Source organism: Mytilus californianus, unplaced genomic scaffold (genome assembly GCF_021869535.1).
Source record: "Mytilus californianus isolate M0D057914Y unplaced genomic scaffold, xbMytCali1.0.p SCAF_40, whole genome shotgun sequence".
Lineage (NCBI taxonomy): Eukaryota > Metazoa > Mollusca > Bivalvia > Mytilida > Mytilidae > Mytilus > Mytilus californianus.
The window spans coordinates 1,834,769-1,855,750 of NW_026262691.1; the positions used below are offsets into that span (position 1 = coordinate 1,834,769).

Consider the following 20,982-nt stretch of genomic DNA (forward strand, 5'->3'; position numbering starts at 1 on the left):
AATGATTAAACGTTATATTTTACGTAACAGTATCTTTTATCATGATACCTTAGCATAAAAAAAGCATATAATATTTATTGAAAAACAGGTATACACATATACAATACAACGTGACAAACTCTGTAAAGCATTTAACCGACATACATATGTACAGAGACTTTACACGCAGAACACAGAAAGCACATCATGCATAGCATAAATACTGGTACCAAAGCACAGCAAATTATAACAACTTGGAACTTAAGGCTAACAAAAGGTCCCCACTGGAAATAAGTTTTAACAGAAGTCCATTACTAGTAATGGACTTCTGGTTTTAATAACCTTTGTGGGTCATCCTAAGATAATAGGCTACAGTGAAAATCTAGTCAATTTAAATTTTAAATTTCACTCATTATTTAATCTAGTCTATTTATATTATCAAAATATCATAAAAATTTTCATAATTTTATTTTTTAAATAAAATATGTCTAGTGCTATATCTGTGTCAATTGTAATATATTGTATCTGTCAATTTCATGCCTTTTTATCTTGAATAAATAAATATATATATAACAACTAATAAGCAAATCAAAGCTTATAAAAGTACAAACTGACATGTATGCGGTAGCTATTGAACACTAAAAGAATTAAGCACTCAGAACAAAATTTAAAGGTATGCAAACAAAAATATAAAAGCCAGAACTATATAAGATAAATCAATGTTCTACGGCTCACTGTGATCTGCAGGAGGAACACTGACACGAAGTCATCATTAAATTAAATTAACAACCAATAATGTAATTTCAATGATTCCAATCTTCAAAAATAGTTAGATGCACGTCTAGACAAAATATCAAACCGTTTAATTTGTCTAAATAGACAGTCCAAGTTGTCTTTTTCGTAGATACTTATTTAATCATTTATTTAGTCAAAACTCTCCATAAAATAGTTGTCTGAGTTTGCATTATAGACGGTCCGAGTTGACTTACTGAAAGACGATTCTAGTTGACTTATTGAGGATACAGAGGCAGATCCAGAGTGTGCCCCCTGAGGAAGACAAACATAGAGTATTATCTAAATTTTAGGTAATTTACCAATTGGTATTTCATTAATAATAAACTTGTCATTCTATTTTCATTCTGGCTATTCCTACATTTTGAATTTTATAGGTAAAATAGTAAACTTTTATGTTGGAGTTCCCAGAATTTTTATGTAAACAATGGAATTATGTAGGATAATGTTGTAGCAACACTTAACTAATGAACCAAGGTAAATACAGGTAAATCTTGTGGAAAATAAAGAAAAAGAATAGTTTCTATTACAATATTTTATTTAACAGTTTCATAGGTGAAATTTATTTAGGTGAAAATATTAATATATACAAGTAAATAATATCATTTGAAATATAAATATATTAAAATTGTAGTTCTTATTCATTGAAACAATAAGTTCATCATTCTGTAACCTTGTTTTCAGTGTTCGAATATAAAAATAAGAAGATGTGGTATGATTGCAAATGAGACAACTCTCCACAAGACACCAAATAACACAGAAATTAACAACTATAGGTCGACGTACGGCATTCAACAACGAGCAAAGCCCACACCGCATAGTCAGCTATAAAAGGCCCCGAAATGACAAATGTAAAACAATTCAAACAAGAAAACTAGCGGCCTAATTTATGTACAAAATAATGAACAAAATACAAATATGTTACACAGCAACAAACGACAACCACTGAATTACAGGCTCCTGACTTGGGAGAGGCACATACAGAATGTGGCGGGGTTAAACTCGTTTAAAAGCACCAACCCTACCCTAACCTGGGACAGTGGTGTAACAGTACAACATAAAAACATCTATCAAAAACAAAGAGTTGTCGTGGATATGTACTTATACATCCCCACAACAAAATGACACTAAGTACAGATCCGAGAGTACTCGCAGTTACTGACAGCCAGTTCAAAGCCAATAACAACTAATAAAAAAAATCATGCATCTAAGACTAAAATATCAATCAGTTCACATCCAACATCCAATGGATTTAGAGTAAAGACGTCATAAAGTCTGTCATCTATTTCTCTGTATTTTCTCTTTCTTGGAACACGTTTCCCACTGGCTCTGTATTGGATAAGTGTGAGAGCATGGAAGGCTTCTTCTTGTCTTAAGAACTTGATCATGCTGAAGATGTTTGGATGAGGTGCATTGACTAACTTCTTCAGTTTACTATGCCAACTTTCTAAATGATTTGTTGTTCTAGTACCTTCTGTTTTTGTTTAAAAAATTATATTTTTTTTCAAATAATGAAATTAATTGAATCTTTGAAGCTAAAGTTGAAAGTGTAGGTTACTATTAAATGCTTTAACTACCTTTTCTTTTAAATAGTTTCTTTTCCAGACTTTTAAATGCTTTTGCTACTTTTTCTTTTAAATGATTTTATTTTCCAGACTACTAAATGCTTTTACTGCCTTTTCTTTTAAATAATTTTATTTTTCAAGAAATTCCATATTAGAAACACTTAATTATAACACTTGTTACATGTTTTCAAATAAACAAAAAGACAACCATTTTTTTTTACATAAATTTCATATAAATAATTAGATTTATATAATTTCTACAGGTAAAGTTGACTGTGACCTAATTAGACACTAATAACTTAAACAACATATTTTGCAATAACAACATCTATTGTTCTTCCCATAATCTCCCATGTAGGAATAGCCAGAATAGTAAAATATAAAATGTAGGAATAGTCAGAAGACACCTTTCAATACAACATATTTTACCTTAAGGCTAAATGACATGTTTATACAATGAACATGTAGCTAATTACCCATCGTTAATTACCCATTCGGTTTCTTTAGTTTGTGAGCTATAAGTAAGTAAGTAAGTAAGTAAGTAAGTAAGTAAGTAAGTAAGTAAGTAAGTAAGTAAGTAAGTAAGTAAGTAAGTAAATTTTATTTAAAGACGGCATATAATATACATATATATATATATATATATATGTATACATAGTAACAGATAAAACATGAGCCCTTGTGAGCTCTTTAACCGACTGGCATATAAAAATCATGCAGCTTCATGCAACTACAAATAAATAAAAATGCATGTTAATATAATGAAAGCAAATTAATTTTGATTTCTGAGCCTCCAGAGTCAATGCTCATGCGGCAAACACCCCTATGTGCATTGAATGGGGGAACCAGCAAATCACTGAAATTTCATTAAATAGAAAAGAATAGAATAGAATAGAATAGAATAGAATAGAATAGAATAGAATAGAATAGAATATTTTTATAGAAAAGAATATTTTTTTAAAACTATTTCATTTCATTAAATATTAACAAACTAAAAAGCATAAAATAAATAAATAAATTAAGCACTGGCATTTAATAGCAGGTATATATAATGCATAAAAAGGCAGAGCAAAAGACCAGAAAAAGAAAGAAATTTCAGCTATGAGACAGCACTGAATGGAAACGGCACGAACTGCAGTTTCATTTTTGACCCCACACCAGGAATTTATATAATTCCTAAATTGGTCAAAAGAGATCATAATTCTAGACTCATTGGGAAGGGAAGTTCCGTACTTGTGCTGCCTCAAATCTAAAAGATCTTTCACCATAACTTGAGGTTCTTGGTTTTAAGGTACCTCAGCAGTGTTCACATACCTGAAATTATATGAATTTTTTTTTATAACAACTAGATCTTGAATAAATAAAGGACATTTTTTATTAATTATTTTAAAGGTCTCCAAGGCAATTTGCGCATTCTACGAGTTTTTAATGATGGAAGGTTTGAAATCTGCAAGCGCCTGTGCCCAACGCTAGAAATGAAAATAACACTTTTACATATTTCGGATTGGATTAGGTGAAAACAAAACTACTTCTACAATACAAACCCGAAGAAAGAAAGTTTTCACTGTTGAAAAAAAAAATTAATACCAAATTATGACACTAACTTATTTCAGCTTAGAAGTTATGTGGGTTGTTGAAATAAATCAATGGACTCTTTTATCATGTTTATGTAGAAAATACTCTACATACCTTTACAAGTATCAAGAGACAAATACAATTTTATTACATGTCTATGCAAACCAATTATACCAATGATGTTTCAATATAAAGAGCATTTTACATCATAGTACTATCTTATTACACAATTACAATCAATTATACCAAGGTTGTTTCAATAGATAGAGAACTAAACGTCATAGTGCTATCTTAATACACCATATAAAAGATGTATATCAAGGATGTTTCAACAGGTATTGCAATGAACATCACTGTACTATCTTATGACGCCATTAAAACAATTAAACCAAGAATGTTTTAATAGATAGACCTTCTAACATCATAGTACTATTTTACTACCGTATTAAAACCAATTATACCAAAAGTGTTACAACAGGTATGTCAATTAACATCATAGTATAGAGATTAATACATGGCCTTTTCCATATCGGCCTGGGTATCATCCCGAGACCCCCATATCAGCCCGAGACGTAGTCGAGGTGCTGATATGGGTCGAGGGATGATACCCGGGCCGATATGGAAAAGGCCATGTATTAATCTCTTTATCATATACTTTCGACAATTGTTTTATGTAAGGCAAATAAACAAATGAAATAACTAAAACATTCAAAAACTTTATAAAGAAGTTAAATCATGAATCCAACAAATACACTATAATTGTCCAACAATAGCATCACTACCTCCATATATATTATGGTACCATTTCCTATAGAGGCATTTGGAAACATTAAAAATTTGGAAGCTGGAAGCATGGAGGAAGTATTTACAGTTTTATGATCATTATTACTACATGTTGTACTCTATGAGATGATTCATAATTGTCAATGGCATTTGTTAGCAAGTACTAATTGTAAACTAGCATCATTTTGAAAATCTATATCATCGGATTTAGCCATGTTAACATCTGTTTTTCAATAACAGCTGGTTCTCTACAAACAGATTGACCACTGGATCCAATAAACCTTATCGCTGTTTGTCCGCCGTTACTGGGCATTTCAAAAGTTCCCGTAAAATTTTGACGTCATAATAAAAAATATCTGACGCCACAATGGAAAAGTAAACATACGATACCGGAAATGCCGGAAGTAACTTGCACGAGAGGCACTGTTATGGATTTTTTGCACGAGACGCCCCTGATATGGGTTATCAGCCCGGGTGGGAAATAATGGCTTGTGTACTTCCGTTCATTACACATATGCAAAAGCTATCATATTAATGCTAAGTATATGATAAACTATCATACTACACCATAAAAACCTGTAATACCAAGGAATTTTCAATAGGTAGAGGAAACCAGCTGCCATTCGGACAAGTACACATTGCAACCATTCCATACACCCAATATAGTTGACCTATTGCATGTCTCTAGTATCTGAAATTCGGACTTGACCAAGAAAACTTAACCTTAATCACTGATCCATGAAATGAGGCCTCGGTTGCCAAGTTACACATTATATAGTAAATTATGTTTCAACAGTTGAAAAAAGTTGACAAATGTTTAACTTTTTAAATATAAATAAACTTCTCTTATGGTTGTGGCCTGTTATCTATTTCTTACATGAAGAGATATATAGTTCTCGTATCACACTGCACAGAGTGTGATACGAAAAACTGATACGCAAACTGTGTTAATTTGATTGGCTTATCCAGCACCATGAGACGATATTACGACATTTCCATTGGCTATTCGTTAGATCATTGATAACTTTCAAAGGTTAAGATGATGTACATTTCGTCCATGGCAACGGACATATGTAATTTATTCAATAATATACAAAACAATTACACTTTTCACCAATTATACAAGGGTCTTTCAATTGATAAACAATCTCAACCCTGTGAGTGAAACAAATAGAGGGGAAATGGGCCCTATCTCTTTTCCGTATAAATGAAGTAAAAGTGCCAAACATATAACAATTACGAGCAGTCAATTATGATTTATTGTAATATGAAATAACTCATATGTATACAAGTGTATATGGTAATGTTGAATGTATAATTTAAAAATTAAAATAAATTGATATATAAACAGTCAAACAAATATTTAAATGTATTTATAAGCATTTAACAATAGCTAAGGATCTGTCATATACTAACAACGATTCAATTTTCAGGTAAAATAATTCATCTAAATAGCGATGTATGTGCATTTAACAAAAGATAAGTATTTTTTTAAGTTCGCAAAAAACCCAGATATTCCAAATATGGCGTAAATAAGATGTGGAAAATGTTCTAATTAACTGAACATGCAAATACAAATTAAAAATGAGAATATTCTATAAGCAGATTTCAGTGTTAAAATATTTGAATATAGGCATAAATAAAATGTGAAAAATGATTCAATTCCATCTGTATATGCATATACAAATAAACATATTTACACTTTTGGTATTTAGCTGAATTTTGCCTCCGAATAACCTTAGATTTTCTCCGAATAACCTTCTGACGTCAAGCAACGATCACTTTAAAATTGTGAAGTCAAATGTTTTGAATTGTGATGTCAAAGTTTACGGGAACCTGTGTGATTTTACGTAATGGCGGACAAATTTGCATACAAGTGTAAATACGTCTATTAAAAAATGTAAATATTCTATAAAAAGAGAAATAATATACTATTTTAACATAATTCACTCAATCAACACATCTGCCATATAGAGGGAGAAATTTAAAGTTCAGAAGATGAAAATATACAAAATGTTTTAGCATTTTTAAATTTCACAACTGGGGAAATGAAAACCACAAGGGTGGGGAGTCTCTTCTTATATGAAGGTATAAGCTGTGTACTGATCTTTTCATATAATAATGTGAGTGTTTCGACGTTGTTAACATCTAAATAAGATAGGACATATTGTATGTTTGATAGCTAAGAAATATATGAATGGGTTATAATTTTCCTATGAAAGATATGTTCGGGTAGGGATTTTCGCCCCATCATACAAACTTTTTTCAAATCCTGGATCTGCATCGGATGATGACTTTGATACTAGAGATCTATAAATAGCTTACGGGTTATTCCAACATTCATGAGTTATTGAACTTCAACATGCCATACAAAAAGAGACAAAATGTGGGATCGAAACGAGAAGAAGTGAGGTAAACTTCCCGTATGAAATTATAAGGCGTATTACGCCTGGAAATAAGGCGTAAACCAGGCGTAAGTGGTAGTTACGTGTCTAGATCCAGGCGTAAGGGAGCAGGAAACGTAAATTTGTAGTCCTTACGGGTGTAGAAAAAAGTGGTAAACCTGGCGTAAATTGAAATAAGCAAGGCGTAAATTTTCTTACGGGCGTAAAACTGTTGGTATGGGGTAAATCATAATACCCATAATGCTTTGTTTAAAGGATCATGGGAATTTTTTTTCAAAATTTGGCTTTTTGGTTTGAGTTTGCAAGAGTTGGACTTAATGCAGCTTCATACATTCAGGGATAATTAGCTTGTTTTGTGCTTTTTGGAAGAATTTGGAAATATGGAATCAAATTGATTAATAAAAATTAATTGTGAAAAAAATGGAAAGTAATACATGGTAAATAATAATTATGTGAGTATATTACCTAAGTTATTAAGTTTTAAGTTCTAACAGTAATTTTGAAATCCCAAAACCTTTATCCTTGGATAATAACATTAAAATCTTTTACATGAAGTTAAATTGCAGTATTATCATTTATATTTTAAAGGACATTAATTTATAAAAAAAACTTTGTTAATCAAAATGCAGAAGTTTTATTTCAAGAAAAATTAATTGTCATAATTCTTATTTAAACTTAAACTTATTTGAGCCAGTGTCTGTCTAAAATGTATTTATTCATATATTAGCTTCTTCAATGGTTAATATTTCCAGTTTCATGTCAAATAATGAGAAAATAAAGCAACAGTACAGAAGTTTGCATTAAATACACAAAAGTACACAGCTAGGGTAATACACTGATTTGAAATAAGTGTAGTATTATGTAAGGATATTACGCCTGGTTTATTTATTGACCAGGCGTACTCATTTGCATATTACGCCTGGTTTTCTCTGGACCAGGCGTACTCATTTAAATATTACGCCTAATTTTACGCCTGGTTTCCGCCTCAGTTACGCTTGGTTTCCGCCTGGTTTACGCCTGGTTGACGCCTGGACATGCATTCCTTAAACACTGCAATGACGCCCAGATAAAGTATGATTTTTACGCCTGGTTTCCGTGTCATATACGGGCGTCACAGTTCGTACAGGTTGTATGGCTAACTCATGCTTTTATTAGACTGCATTGTGATACACACGTCTGATTTTATTAAACGTGATATTCGTGTTTTTGTTGTTCTATGCAAGGTTATAACATGTTAATTTAAGGTATATATAATATGCTATGTCCACCAGGGGCGGACCCATGATAAAGGAGTCAACCATATGTTCCCATTCAAAAACATTGATCGTAAAAAGGGGGGTTCAAACCCCCCTGGATCCACCACTGTGCACAAGGATAACAGTTACGCTGAAAGGGGCCTGGTACAGGCAACCTCTAAAAATAGTGCTATTCTGCGCATTAATATTGTGGTTCTAAAAATAAAATAAATTAAAGGTATACTGTAAATTCAGAAATTATTGCGTGCATTTATTATCATTATAGACCGAAATTTAAATGCGATTATTATTTTTTGTGATACTGAGAAAAATCCCGCTTCATTCACAAAAAAAAAAAAAAAAAAATCCAAAATGCAAGTTTAAATTTTTTTATCATTGCGATTACAGATCATTACAACCCTGTCGCATTTTTCGCAATGATAAAAACATCGTAATAATTTCCGAATTCACTGTTCTTTCTATTTAGCTTCTTAGAACACGTATAACTAAAAGATTTGAAAGATTTGTAAGTACAGTAACTACACAAAAAACCGATTTTTATCGTGATTTACATAGACTTTATAGTTTAACTTAGCTCTTCATAGAAAACATATTTATTGTAGCAGATGTTTCCTTCATGATACATTTGTGTTGGTAGCCTATATTTATGTAAGTGAACCTTAACTTGAATTTTAAGCTCACCTTTCCAAATGTGAGCTTTTGTAATCACTTGACGTCCGTCTTCGTCCGTCGTCGTCGTCCGCCCGGTGTACAGTATTTCAAACATCTTCACCTCTGAACCTACATAACCATTTCCAACCAAACTTAGGCTGAATGATCCTTAGTGTATCTAGAATATTCAAACATCTTCACCTCTGAACCTACATAACCATTTCCAACCAAACTTATGCTGAATGATCCTTAGGGTATCTAGAATATTCAAACATCTTCACCTCTAAACCTACATAACCATTTCCAACCAAACTTAGGCTGAATGATCCTTAGGGTATCTAGAATAGAGCTTGTGTTTTATTTTCTGTTTCGTCAAAAACATGGCCGCCATGACTAAAAATAGAACATAGAGGCAAAATGCAGCTTTGGCTTATATCTCAAAAACTAAAGCGTTTAGAGCAAATCTGACACGGATACAAATGTTCATTAGGTCAAGTTCTATCAGCTCTGTAATTTTCAGATGAATCTAACAACCCATTATTGGGTTGCTGCCACTTAATTGGTAATATTAAGGAAATTTTGCAGTTTTTGGTTATTATCTTGAATATTATTAGGACCCCGCCGAATGGCGGTCGCCCTATAGTGATCAGTCTTTCCGTCCGTCTGTCCGTCCGTCTGTCCGTCCGTCCGTCCATCCGTCCGTAACAAATCGTGTCCGCTCTATATCTAGAGAACCGTTATGATTTCAAAGTTTATACTTGACATGTATATTAACCAACACCAGAGGGTGTGTCATAATGTATGTTCAACTTCCTAGGTCAAAGGTCAAGGTCAAAAACTTTGGTTTTAGTTGACAACCCCATGTCCTATGGTAAAGATCGTGTCCGCTATATATCTTGAGAACCGTTATGATTTCAAAGTTTATACTTGATATGTATATAAACCAACACCAGAGGGTGTGTCATAATTTATGTACAACTTCCTAGGACAAAGGTCAAGGTCATAACTTTGGTTTCATTTGACAACCCCATGTCCAATGATAAAGATACAAATTTTTTACCACACATTATTCACCACAGAGATGGCTCCCATCTAAATGATATCTAGTTATAGATAAAAATAAACTGTGAACATAAAAAATTTTCAGTTTTATATGACCAAAATTGTCAATTGACCCCTTAAGGAGTTATTGCCCTTTAAGGACAATTATACACAATTTGTTTATCATATTTTCTAACTTTACAAAAATCTTCTCTTCTGAAAGTACTGAACCAAATTAAATCAAACTTAAGATGAATGATTCTTAGGTTATCTAGAATAAAGTTTGTGTTTTATTTTCTGTTTCCTCAGAAAACATGGCCGCCATGGCTAAAAATAAAATATAGTGTAAAATGTAGTTTTTGACTTATATCTGAAGAACTAAAGCATTTAGAGCAAATCAGACAAGAAGTTGAAGTATTCATTAGATCAAGGTCTACCTGTCTTGACATAATCAGCCAAATCGGGTATCTGATTTTTAGGTTATTGCCCCTGAATTGACGATTGTAAGGAAATTTTGCAGTTTTCGGTTATTATCTTGAATATTATTAATGATAAAGATAAACTGTAAAAAGCAAAAATGTTCAGCAAAGTAAGATCTACAAATAAGTTTAATGACCAAAATTGTCAATTGACCCTTAAGGAATTATTGCCATTTAAAGACAATTTTTCACAATTTGTTCATCTAGTTTGCTTACTTTAAAAAACATTTTCCTTTGAAACTGCTGAATCTATTTCAGCAAAACTTGGACTGAATGATTTTAAGAGTATCCAGTATAAATTTTGTATTTCAAGAATTATAGACACTGTGGCTAAATTGGAACAAAGGGGGTAAAATGCATTTGCTTGCTTTTGAAGAAAATATGACAGATACAAAGAACATTAAAATGGAATTTTTAAGCCACTCATTAATATATATTGAAAAGCAAAAATAATCATGAGAAAGATTTAAGCGAAAAATTACAGGTGAGCTATTCAGGCTCTTGAGAACATCTTGTTTAATTGACCATTTACCCTTAAATGCCAAAACCGAAATTTCATTAATATAAAATTATAAGAACATAATGTTGTATGATAGACTCATAAGAATAAAACTAGATACAAAAACAGGTTTACGAAATAAATATTTCACCAATGCCATTCATACTTTCTTACATGTGCATGTAGTTGATAATGTTATGATAGCTCAGATGCGAATTTAGGATGGAGTTCGTTTAAATCCAAAAACTTTTTGCAAGTATATCCGAACGTTTGCGTGCCAACAAGGTGCCCCGCCCCCTTTTTCGTAAAATCCCGAATTAGATGCCTACATTGATTTAAGATTGATTTTTGTTTTATTAATTTTTGTAGGATTATGTTGACTGACATCAAACAAAGGAGTACAGGTAATTACCTTACAACAGATAATGACATAGATCTCGCGTCAACTCCAAAAGAAGACAGAGGTCTTCTATAACCGCGGAATAAAATTGAGAATGGAAATGGGGAATATGTCAAAGAGACAACAACCCGATCAAAGAGCAGATAACAGCCGAAGGCCACCAATGGGTCTTCAACGCAGCGAGAAAATCCCTCACCCGGAGGTGGTCCTCAGCTGGCCCCTAAATAAAATTGTGTACTGGTTCAGTGAAAATGGACGTCATACTAAACTCCAAAAGATATAAAGAAACTAAAATAAAAAAAAAACATACAAGACTAACAAAGGCCAGAGGCTCCTGACTTGGGACAGGCGCAAAAATGCGGCGGGGTTACACATGTTTTGTGAGATCTCGACCGTCCCCCTATACCTCTAGCCAATGTAGAATAAAGGAACACATAGCAATACGCACAGTAAAACTCAGTTTAAAAAAAGTCCGAGTCCGATGTCGGAATAGGTAACAAAAAAAACTAAACAAAATGACAATGATACATAAATTAACAAAGGACTACTAGCAGTTACTGACATGCCAGCTCCAGACCTCAATTAAACTGATTGAAAGATTATGTCATCTTCATATGAAAATCAGGTACAATCCCTCCCGTTAGGTGTTTAGTATTATACCATCATAAAATATATGAGAAGAACATAAGCCGTATCATGCCAACAACTGGTTTTAGAATAAATGTGTTTATTTCCGATGCAAAGACCCTATGAGTGAATTAATATTAATACCAAAATATGCAATCCTTAATGACTTGACAACAGAATCGTAACTATATCCTTTCCGAATAAGTCTGTTTAAGGGTTTGGTTGGCTTTAGAGGTGAATGCCGACATTTTTGTGCTTTGTAAAGAATATTACCATAAAATATTGGATGTGAAATACCTGAACGTATAAGATGTCTGCATGTTGATTTATATTTACGAATGATGTCCTTGTACCGATGATAAAATTTAGTAAATAGTTTGACTAGTTTGTGATATCGAAAACCCTGGTGTAATAATTTTTCAGTATTACAGATATTTTTTTCGTTGAAATCAAATACGTTGTTACATACACAAGCGAATCGAACAAGTTGAGATATATAAACACCATAATGCAGTTATAGATTTTGGTTACCACTTGGCACCTTTCACTGATAATGCCCTTTATATACTTTTTAGCTCCCTAATAGATATAGTAATGACTATCAGATCACGGTCAAATAAAGGCTAAACAGTTGTAGGTTTCTTCTGTCAGATAGCGTATTTTCTTTTCACTCGTTACAAGAGCATTGAACTGTGAAGATTCTGCCTACCTGTGGCCACCTGTCAATTATTTCGGTTACCCATAGTAAACGTACACACGTATCGACTTCTATTTGTTACTCCTGATCATCATCCTACAAAAAGGTTGAAATTGGTTATGTCTGTTCAGCGTACACAGATATTGACTCTTGTTTAAACTCGGATCAGTTAAAATAAATGTTGACATGTTACAACTTGCCATCTTTCAGGATACCTTTTTTGATTATCCCTGATAACCTTTCACATATGATAAAATTGTTACATTTTGTCAGGGTGCACATCGACTGGTTATATCTAATGACCAAAAACAGATTCTTATTGACATTGATTACAATTGATAACCATACACATTTTGAAATTGGCCACTTATGGTCACCATACACGGATATTTCCTTTTATTATTGGTGGTTGCCTCTGTTCATAATAACATATATTGACTTTGGTAACCTCTGGTCAACCTACATAGGTATTGAGTGTGTTACCTCTGGTCATCATACACTGATATTGACTTTGGTTACCTCTTATCACCATACATTGATATTGATATTGTTACCTCTGGACACCATAATATTATACATGTATTTAATTTGGTTACCTCTAGTCAACTTTCACTAATATTGAAATTGCATGGTGACCGCTTTTCACGATGCACAGATATTGACTGTGGGTACCTCTGGTCACATACATAGATATTGAATTTGGTTACCTTTAGTCACCATGTACTTATATTTACTTTGGTTACCTTTAGTAATCCTGCACATATTTTTATTTTAAGTTTTCTTTGGTCACCTTATAACGATATTCTATTGATAACACATTTTCACCACAAATAGATATTGCATGGAGTTACCTCTTGTCACCATACACATAAATGACAATCTTTATCTCTGGTCACCATACTTAGAAATTGAATTTGGCCATCATACACTCAAATCAAAATAGTTGTTTTTGGTTACCATACAAAGATATTAAAATTTGTAACCTCTTTTCACTATAAACATATATTAAATTTGGTAACCTCTGGTCGCGTAATACAAATATTGACCTCGGTTTCCTCTGTTCCCCATACACTGATATTGCATTTTGTTACCTATGGTCATCTTACACAGGCATTGACTTCACTTACTTTTGGACACCGCAAACATATATTGCATTTGGTAACCTCCGATCATCATACATTAATATATATTTTCTCAACCTCTGGTCACCATACACAATAATAACATCGGTTACCTCTGGTCACCATACTTTAAAATTGAATTTGGTTACAAATATGAATTTTGTTTACTGAATACCATACACAGATAGTTATATAGGTTACCTCTGGTAACCTTACACTAATTTTGAATTTGGTTATCTCTGGTCAACTTACACTGATATTGAAATTGGTCATCTTTTTTAATCATAAACAGATATTGAATTTGGTTACCTCTGGTCACCTTACACAAACATTGAACGCGATTACCTCTGGTCACTAAACAACGATATTGAATTTCGTTAACGCTGGTCAACTTACACAGGTAATTACTTCCATTAGCTTTGATAACTGCAAACATATTTTGAATTTGGTTAGCTCTTGTCAACTTCCGATTGTATTGAATTTCGTTTCCTCTTGTTACAATACACATTAATGACATCGGTTACCTGTGGTCACCACGCTTCGAAATTCAATTTGGTACCATACGATAAATATAAATCACATTGGTTACCTGTGGTCACATTAGGCTGATATCAAAATGTGTAACCTTCTTTCACTTTAAATATAAAGATAAGGCCTTTGGTTTTCCCGTTTGAATGGTTTTACACTATTAATTTTTGGGGCCCTTTATAGCTTGCTGTTTGGTGTGAGCTAAGGCTCCGTGTTGAAGACCGTACTTTGACCTATAATGGTTTACTTTTATAAATTTTGATTTGGATGGAGAGTTGTCTCATTGGCACTCATACCACATCTTCTTATATCTATGTATATCAAATTTGGTTACCTCTGGTCACTTTACAGAAATATCGACTTCGGTTACCTCTGTTCACCATACACTGATACTGAATTTTACCTCTAGTCATCTAACATAGGCATTGACATCACTTACCTTTGGACACCACAAACAGATTTTGTTTTTTTTACCTTTTGTCACCTCATGATAATATTGAATTTCATTTCCTATTGTTACAATACACATTAATGACACCAGTTACCTCTGGTCACCATACTTTGACACTGATTGCCACTTCAAATTGTTAATTGGCTGCTTGTGTTTAAAAACTACTTTTATTTATCTTTCTGATTATATTGAACTGATAAGACTTGTTTACTCTTTCAACATTTACACGAATCTTTTCTATGTTTTTGTTCTTTTTTCATTTTTATATATTCAAGGACAGCCTCAGAAGGAACATACAGAAGAACAGGTTTGATATAAATCATGAGATCAGCAAGAATATAGCATATTGAAACATTGCATTCAATACATTGATACCACTTAACTGAATGAATATTATTTTCCAGGATCGTCAAAGTCCAATCTGACACCAAATTGAAATTGAACTGGCAAACAATGTAAAGGGCATTTGACATTCAAGTGTACTTTTGGTATACCAAATGTTTTAGTCACTTTATAATTATCCTCGTAAGATATTTCATGAAAAACGCACTGATTCTATAATTAGTTCATAATATTATTTATCTTTTATTTCACAGAAAGCTGAAGAAAAGAATGTAGAAGGTGGTATGTATTCATTTGTGTTGTTGTTTATAACCAACCATGAAGGATAATGACAGAATATTTATATGATACTGTAGCTAATATTTTCTTTTTGAAATTTGGTAAGTTATTTTTAGAAACTTGCTACTTTGGCATAATAAAACATACACGTAGTTACATTTTTCTACTTGTATTGAATTAAATGGATATTTACCAAGTATCAGCATTCACAAGCAACTGTTATATATATTTTTCTATTTTTTCGTAGAAAAGGCAAGACCTTCAAGGGGGAAAAAGAGAGGAGCAAAGGTTTGATATATATCATTGGTTCAGCAAGAATAGAGAATATTGTAATATAGTATTCAATACATTTATTACAATTAACACAATGAATAATATTTTTCATGATCATCATAACTTAAAGCAGATCTGACCATAGAAATAACTTTAAGTGGCAATCAGTGTCAAAACATGTGACAGTGAATTGTGTTTGATTATTTTACCAGAATTATCCCCATAAGACAGTTTCTGCAAGATGATTTGATTTTATAATTAGGTCATAATATTTTGTATCTTTTATTTTGCAGAAAGCTGAAGAAAATGGTGATGAAGCTGGTATGTGTTCATTTGATTTATTGTTTAAATATATAATGATGACGACATAATGTTTATGCGTCGGCTGCCAGTAATTCTTTTTTGTAATACCAATATTTGGTGATCGGTTTTCATCAAATAGTTACTTTTGTTTCTTTAAAAACTGCTTTTATTTATCTTTCTGGTTGAATTGAATTGATAGGACTTGTTTACTCTTTCAACATTTGCATGAAACTGTTCAATGTTTTTATTCTTTTTCATTTTCAGATATTCAGGGAAATCCTCAGAAGGAACATACAGAAGAACAGGTTTGATATAAATCATTAGATCAGCAAGAATATAAAATATTGAAACATTGCATTCAATACATTGATACCACTTAACTGAATGAATATTATTTTTCAGGATCGTCAAAGTAAAAAATCAAATCTGACAACAAAATTGAAATTGAACCTCCAAACAGTGTAAAGGGCATTTTACACTTAATAATAACCTCCAAACAGTGTAAAGGGCATTTTACACTTAATAATAACCTCCAAACAGTGTAAAGGGCATTTTACACTTAATAATGTCTATCTAGTATACCAAATGTTTTTAGTCACGTTATAGTTATCCTCATAAGATATTTTATGAAAATCGAAGTGATTTTGTAATTAGTTCATAATATTGTTTATCTTTAATTTACAGAAAGCTGAAGAAAAGAATGAGGAAGGTGGTATGTATTCATTTGTTTTGTTGTTAATAATATACCGTGAAGGATAATAACAGAATATTTATAGGATTCTGTAGCTTTTTTTTGTCCTTATGTTTTTGATATTTGGTGAGTGATTGTTAGAAACTTGCTATTTTGTCATGATAAAACATACACGTAGTAACATTTTTCAGGTTGTATTGAATTAAAGGATTTGTACCAAAGATCAGTATTCACAAGCAACTTTTATATGTTTTATAATCTTTTGTAGCAAAGGAAATACCATCAAAGAGGCGAAAGAGAGGAGCAAAGGTTTGATATATATCATTGGTTCAGTAAGAATAGAAAATATTGTAATATAGTATTAAATACATTTATTACAATTAACACAATGAATAATATTTTCCATGATCATCATAACTTAAAGCAGATCTGACTATAGAAATAACTTGAAGTGGCAATCAGTGTCAAAACATGTAACAGTGAATTGTGTCTGACACTTATACCAGAATTATCCTCATAAGATAGTTTCTGCAAGATGATTTGATTCTATAATAAGTTCATAATAAGTCGTATCGTTTATTTTGCAGAAAGCTGAAGAAAATGGTGATGAAGCTGGTATGTGTTCATTTGATTTATTGTTTAAATATATAATGATGACGACATAATGTTTATGCGTCGGCTGCCAGTAATTCTTTTTTGTAATACCAATATTTGGTGATCGGTTTTCATCAAATAGTTACTTTTGTTTCTTTAAAACTGCTTTTATTTATCTTTCTGGTTGAATTGAATTGATAGGACTTGTTTACTCTTTCAACATTTGCATGAAACTGTTCAATGTTTTTATTCTTTTTCATTTTCAGATATTCAGGGAAATCCTCAGAAGGAACATACAGAAGAACAGGTTTGATATAAATCATGAGATCAGCAAGAATATAAAATATTGAAACATTGCATTCAATACATTGATACCACTTTACTGAATGAATATTATTTTTCAGGATCGTCAAAGTAAAAAATCAAATCTGACAACAAAATTGAAATTGAACCTCCAAACAGTGTAAAGGGCATTTTACACTTAATAATAACATCCAAACAGTGTAAAGGGCATTTTACACTTAATAATGTCTATCTAGTATACCAAATGTTTTTAGTCACGTTATAGTTATCCTCATAAGATATTTTATGAAAATCGAAGTGATTTTGTAATTAGTTCATAATATTGTTTATCTTTAATTTACAGAAAGCTGAAGAAAAGAATGAGGAAGGTGGTATGTATTCATTTGTTTCGTTGTTAATAATATACCGTGAAGGATAATAACAGAATATTTATAGGATTCTGTAGCTTTTTTTTGTCCTTATGTTTTTGATATTTGGTGAGTGATTGTTAGAAACTTGCTACCTTGTCATGATAAAACATACACGTAGTAACATTTTTCAGGTTGTATTGAATTAAAGGATTTGTACCAAAGATCCGTATTCGCAAGCAACTTTTATATATTTTATAATCTTTTGTAGCAAAGGAAATACCATCAAAGAGGCGAAAGAGAGGAGCAAAGGTTTGATATATATCATTGGTTCAGTAAGAATAGAGAATTTTGTAATATAGTATTCAATACATTTATTACAATTAACACAATGAATAATATTTTCCATGATCATCATAACTTAAAGCAGATCTGACTATAGAAATAACTTGAAATGTCAATCAGTTACAAAACATGTTACAATGAATTGTGTCTGACACTTTTACCAGAATTATCCTCATAAGATAGTTTCTGCAAGATGATTTGATTCTATAATAAGTTTATAATAAGTCGTATCTTTTATTTTGCAGAAAGCTGAAGAAAATGGTGATGAAGCTGGTATGTGTTCATTTGATTTATTGTTTAAATATATAATGATGACGACATAATGTTTATGCGTCGGCTGCCAGTAATTTTTTTTTAATACCAATTTTTGGTGATCGATTTTCATAAAATGCTTTCTTTTGTTTGATTAAAAACTGTTTTTATTTATCTTTCTGGTTGAATTTAATTGATAGGCCTTGTTTACTCTTTCAACATTTACATGAAACTGTTCACTATTTTTATTCTTTTTCTATTTTCAGATATTCAGGGACAGCCTCAGAAGGAACATTTAGGAGAACAGGTTTGATATCAATCATGAGATCAGCAAGAATATAAAATATTGAAACATTGCATTCAATACATTGATACCACTTAACTGAATGAATAATATTTTTCAAGATAGTCAAAGTCAAAAATCAAATCTGACTTGTTTTTTTTTATTCTTTTGTAGAAAAGGAAATATCATCAAAAAGGCAAAAGAGAGAGGCAAAGGTTAGATTTACATCATTGGTTCAGCAAGATTAGAGATTAATGTAATATAGTATTCAATACAATTATTACAATTAACACAATGAATAATATTTTCCATGATCATCATAATTTAAAGCAGATCTGACTATAGAAATAACTTGAAGTGGCAATCAGTTTCAAAACATGTTACAGTGAATTGTGTCTGACACTTATACCAGAATTATCCTCATAAGATAGTTTCTGCAAGATGATTTGATTTTATAATTAGGTCATAATATTTTGTATCTTTTATTTTGCAGAAAGCTGAAGAAAATGGTGATGAAGCTGGTATGTGTTCATTTGATTTGTTGTTAAAATATATAATGATGACGACAGAATGTTTATGCTTCGGCTGCCAGTAATTTTTTGATACCAATATTTGGTTATCGATTTCCATAAAATGCTTACTTTTGTTTGATTAAAAACTGCTTTTATTTATCTTTCTGGTTGTATTGAATTGGTAGGACTTGTTTATTCTTTCAACATTTACATGAAACTGTTCAATGTTTTTATTCTTTTTCATTTTCAGATATTCAGGGAAATCCTCAGAAGGAACATACAGGAGAACAGGTTTGATATAAATCATGAGATCAGCAAGAATATAAAATATTAAAACATTGCATTCAATACATTGAAATTACTTAACTGAACGAATATTATTTTTCAGGATCGTCAAAATCAAAAATCAAATCTGACACCAAATTGAAATTGAACCTCCAAACAGTTTAAAGGGCATTTTACACTAAATAATGTTTATCTAGTATACTAAATGTTTTTAGTCACGTTATAATTATCCTCATAAGATATTTTATGAAAAACGAAGTGATTTTATAATTAGTTCGTAATATTTTTTATCTATTATTTTACAGAAAGCTGAAGAAAAAGATGAAGAAGGTAGTATGTATTCATTTTTGTTGTTGTTAATAATATACCGTGAAGGATAATAACAGAATATTTATATGATTCTGTAGCTTTTTTTTCTTTGTTGTATTGATATTTGGTGAGTGAATTTTAGAAACTTGCTACTTTGGGATGATAAAAAATACACGTATGTTTAATTTTCTGGTTGTATCGAAGTAAAAGAATATATACCAAGTATCAGTATTCACAAGCAACTGTTATATGTTTTCTTTTTATTCTTTTGTAGAAAAGGAAATATCATCAAAAAGTCAAAAGAGAGAGGCAAAGGTTAGATATACATCATTGGGTCAGCAAGATTAGAGATTAATGTAATGTAGTATTCAATACATTAATTACAATTAACACAATGAATACTATTTTCCATGATCATCATAACCAAATGCAGATCTGACTACAGAAATAACTGGAAGTGGCATTCAGTGTCAAAACATGTTACAGTCAAAAATTAGATATAAGAAGACGTGGTATGAGTGCCAATGAGACAACTCCCCATTCATGTCACAATTTGTAAAAGTAAACCATTATAGGTCAAAATACGGCATTCAACACAGAGCATTGGCTCACACCGAACAGGAAGCTATAAAGGGCCCCAAAATGACTAGTGTAGAACCATTCAAACAGGAAAACCAACGATCTTATCTATATAAAAACGAGATACGAGAAACACTTATGAACCACATCAACAAACGACAACCACTAAACATCAGGTTCCTGACTTAATGTCCGATTATTATACCAGAATTACCCTTATCTAGTTTCTGCTAGATGATTTGATTTCATAATTAGGCCATAATATTTATTTATCTTTTATTTTTGCAGAAAGTTGAAGAAAAGGAAAATGAAGCTGGTATATATTAATTTGATTTGTTGTTAAAAAATGTTTTGTTTGTAATATCAACATTTGAGATTCGATTTTCATATATATCAAATATTGAATTCGGTAACCACTCTTTACCTTAGAAAAATA

The 20,982-nt window shown here is 31.4% G+C and overlaps 1 long non-coding RNA gene across 3 annotated transcripts; it reads left to right on the forward strand.

The window, feature by feature from the left end:
• The first annotated feature begins 17,009 nt into the window (after positions 1-17,009).
• LOC127699782 (uncharacterized) lies at positions 17,010-18,880 on the forward strand. Of its 3 annotated transcripts, none has more exons than XR_007981208.1 (3): positions 17,010-17,046; positions 17,325-17,352; positions 18,845-18,880. It is a non-coding gene; the product is annotated as an uncharacterized LOC127699782 (long non-coding RNA). The 3 variants fall into 3 exon arrangements; XR_007981209.1 differs by lacking the exon at positions 17,325-17,352 and adding an exon at positions 18,572-18,599; XR_007981207.1 differs by lacking the exons at positions 17,010-17,046; positions 17,325-17,352 and adding exons at positions 18,241-18,293; positions 18,572-18,599.
• The last annotated feature ends 2,102 nt before the right edge of the window (positions 18,881-20,982 follow it).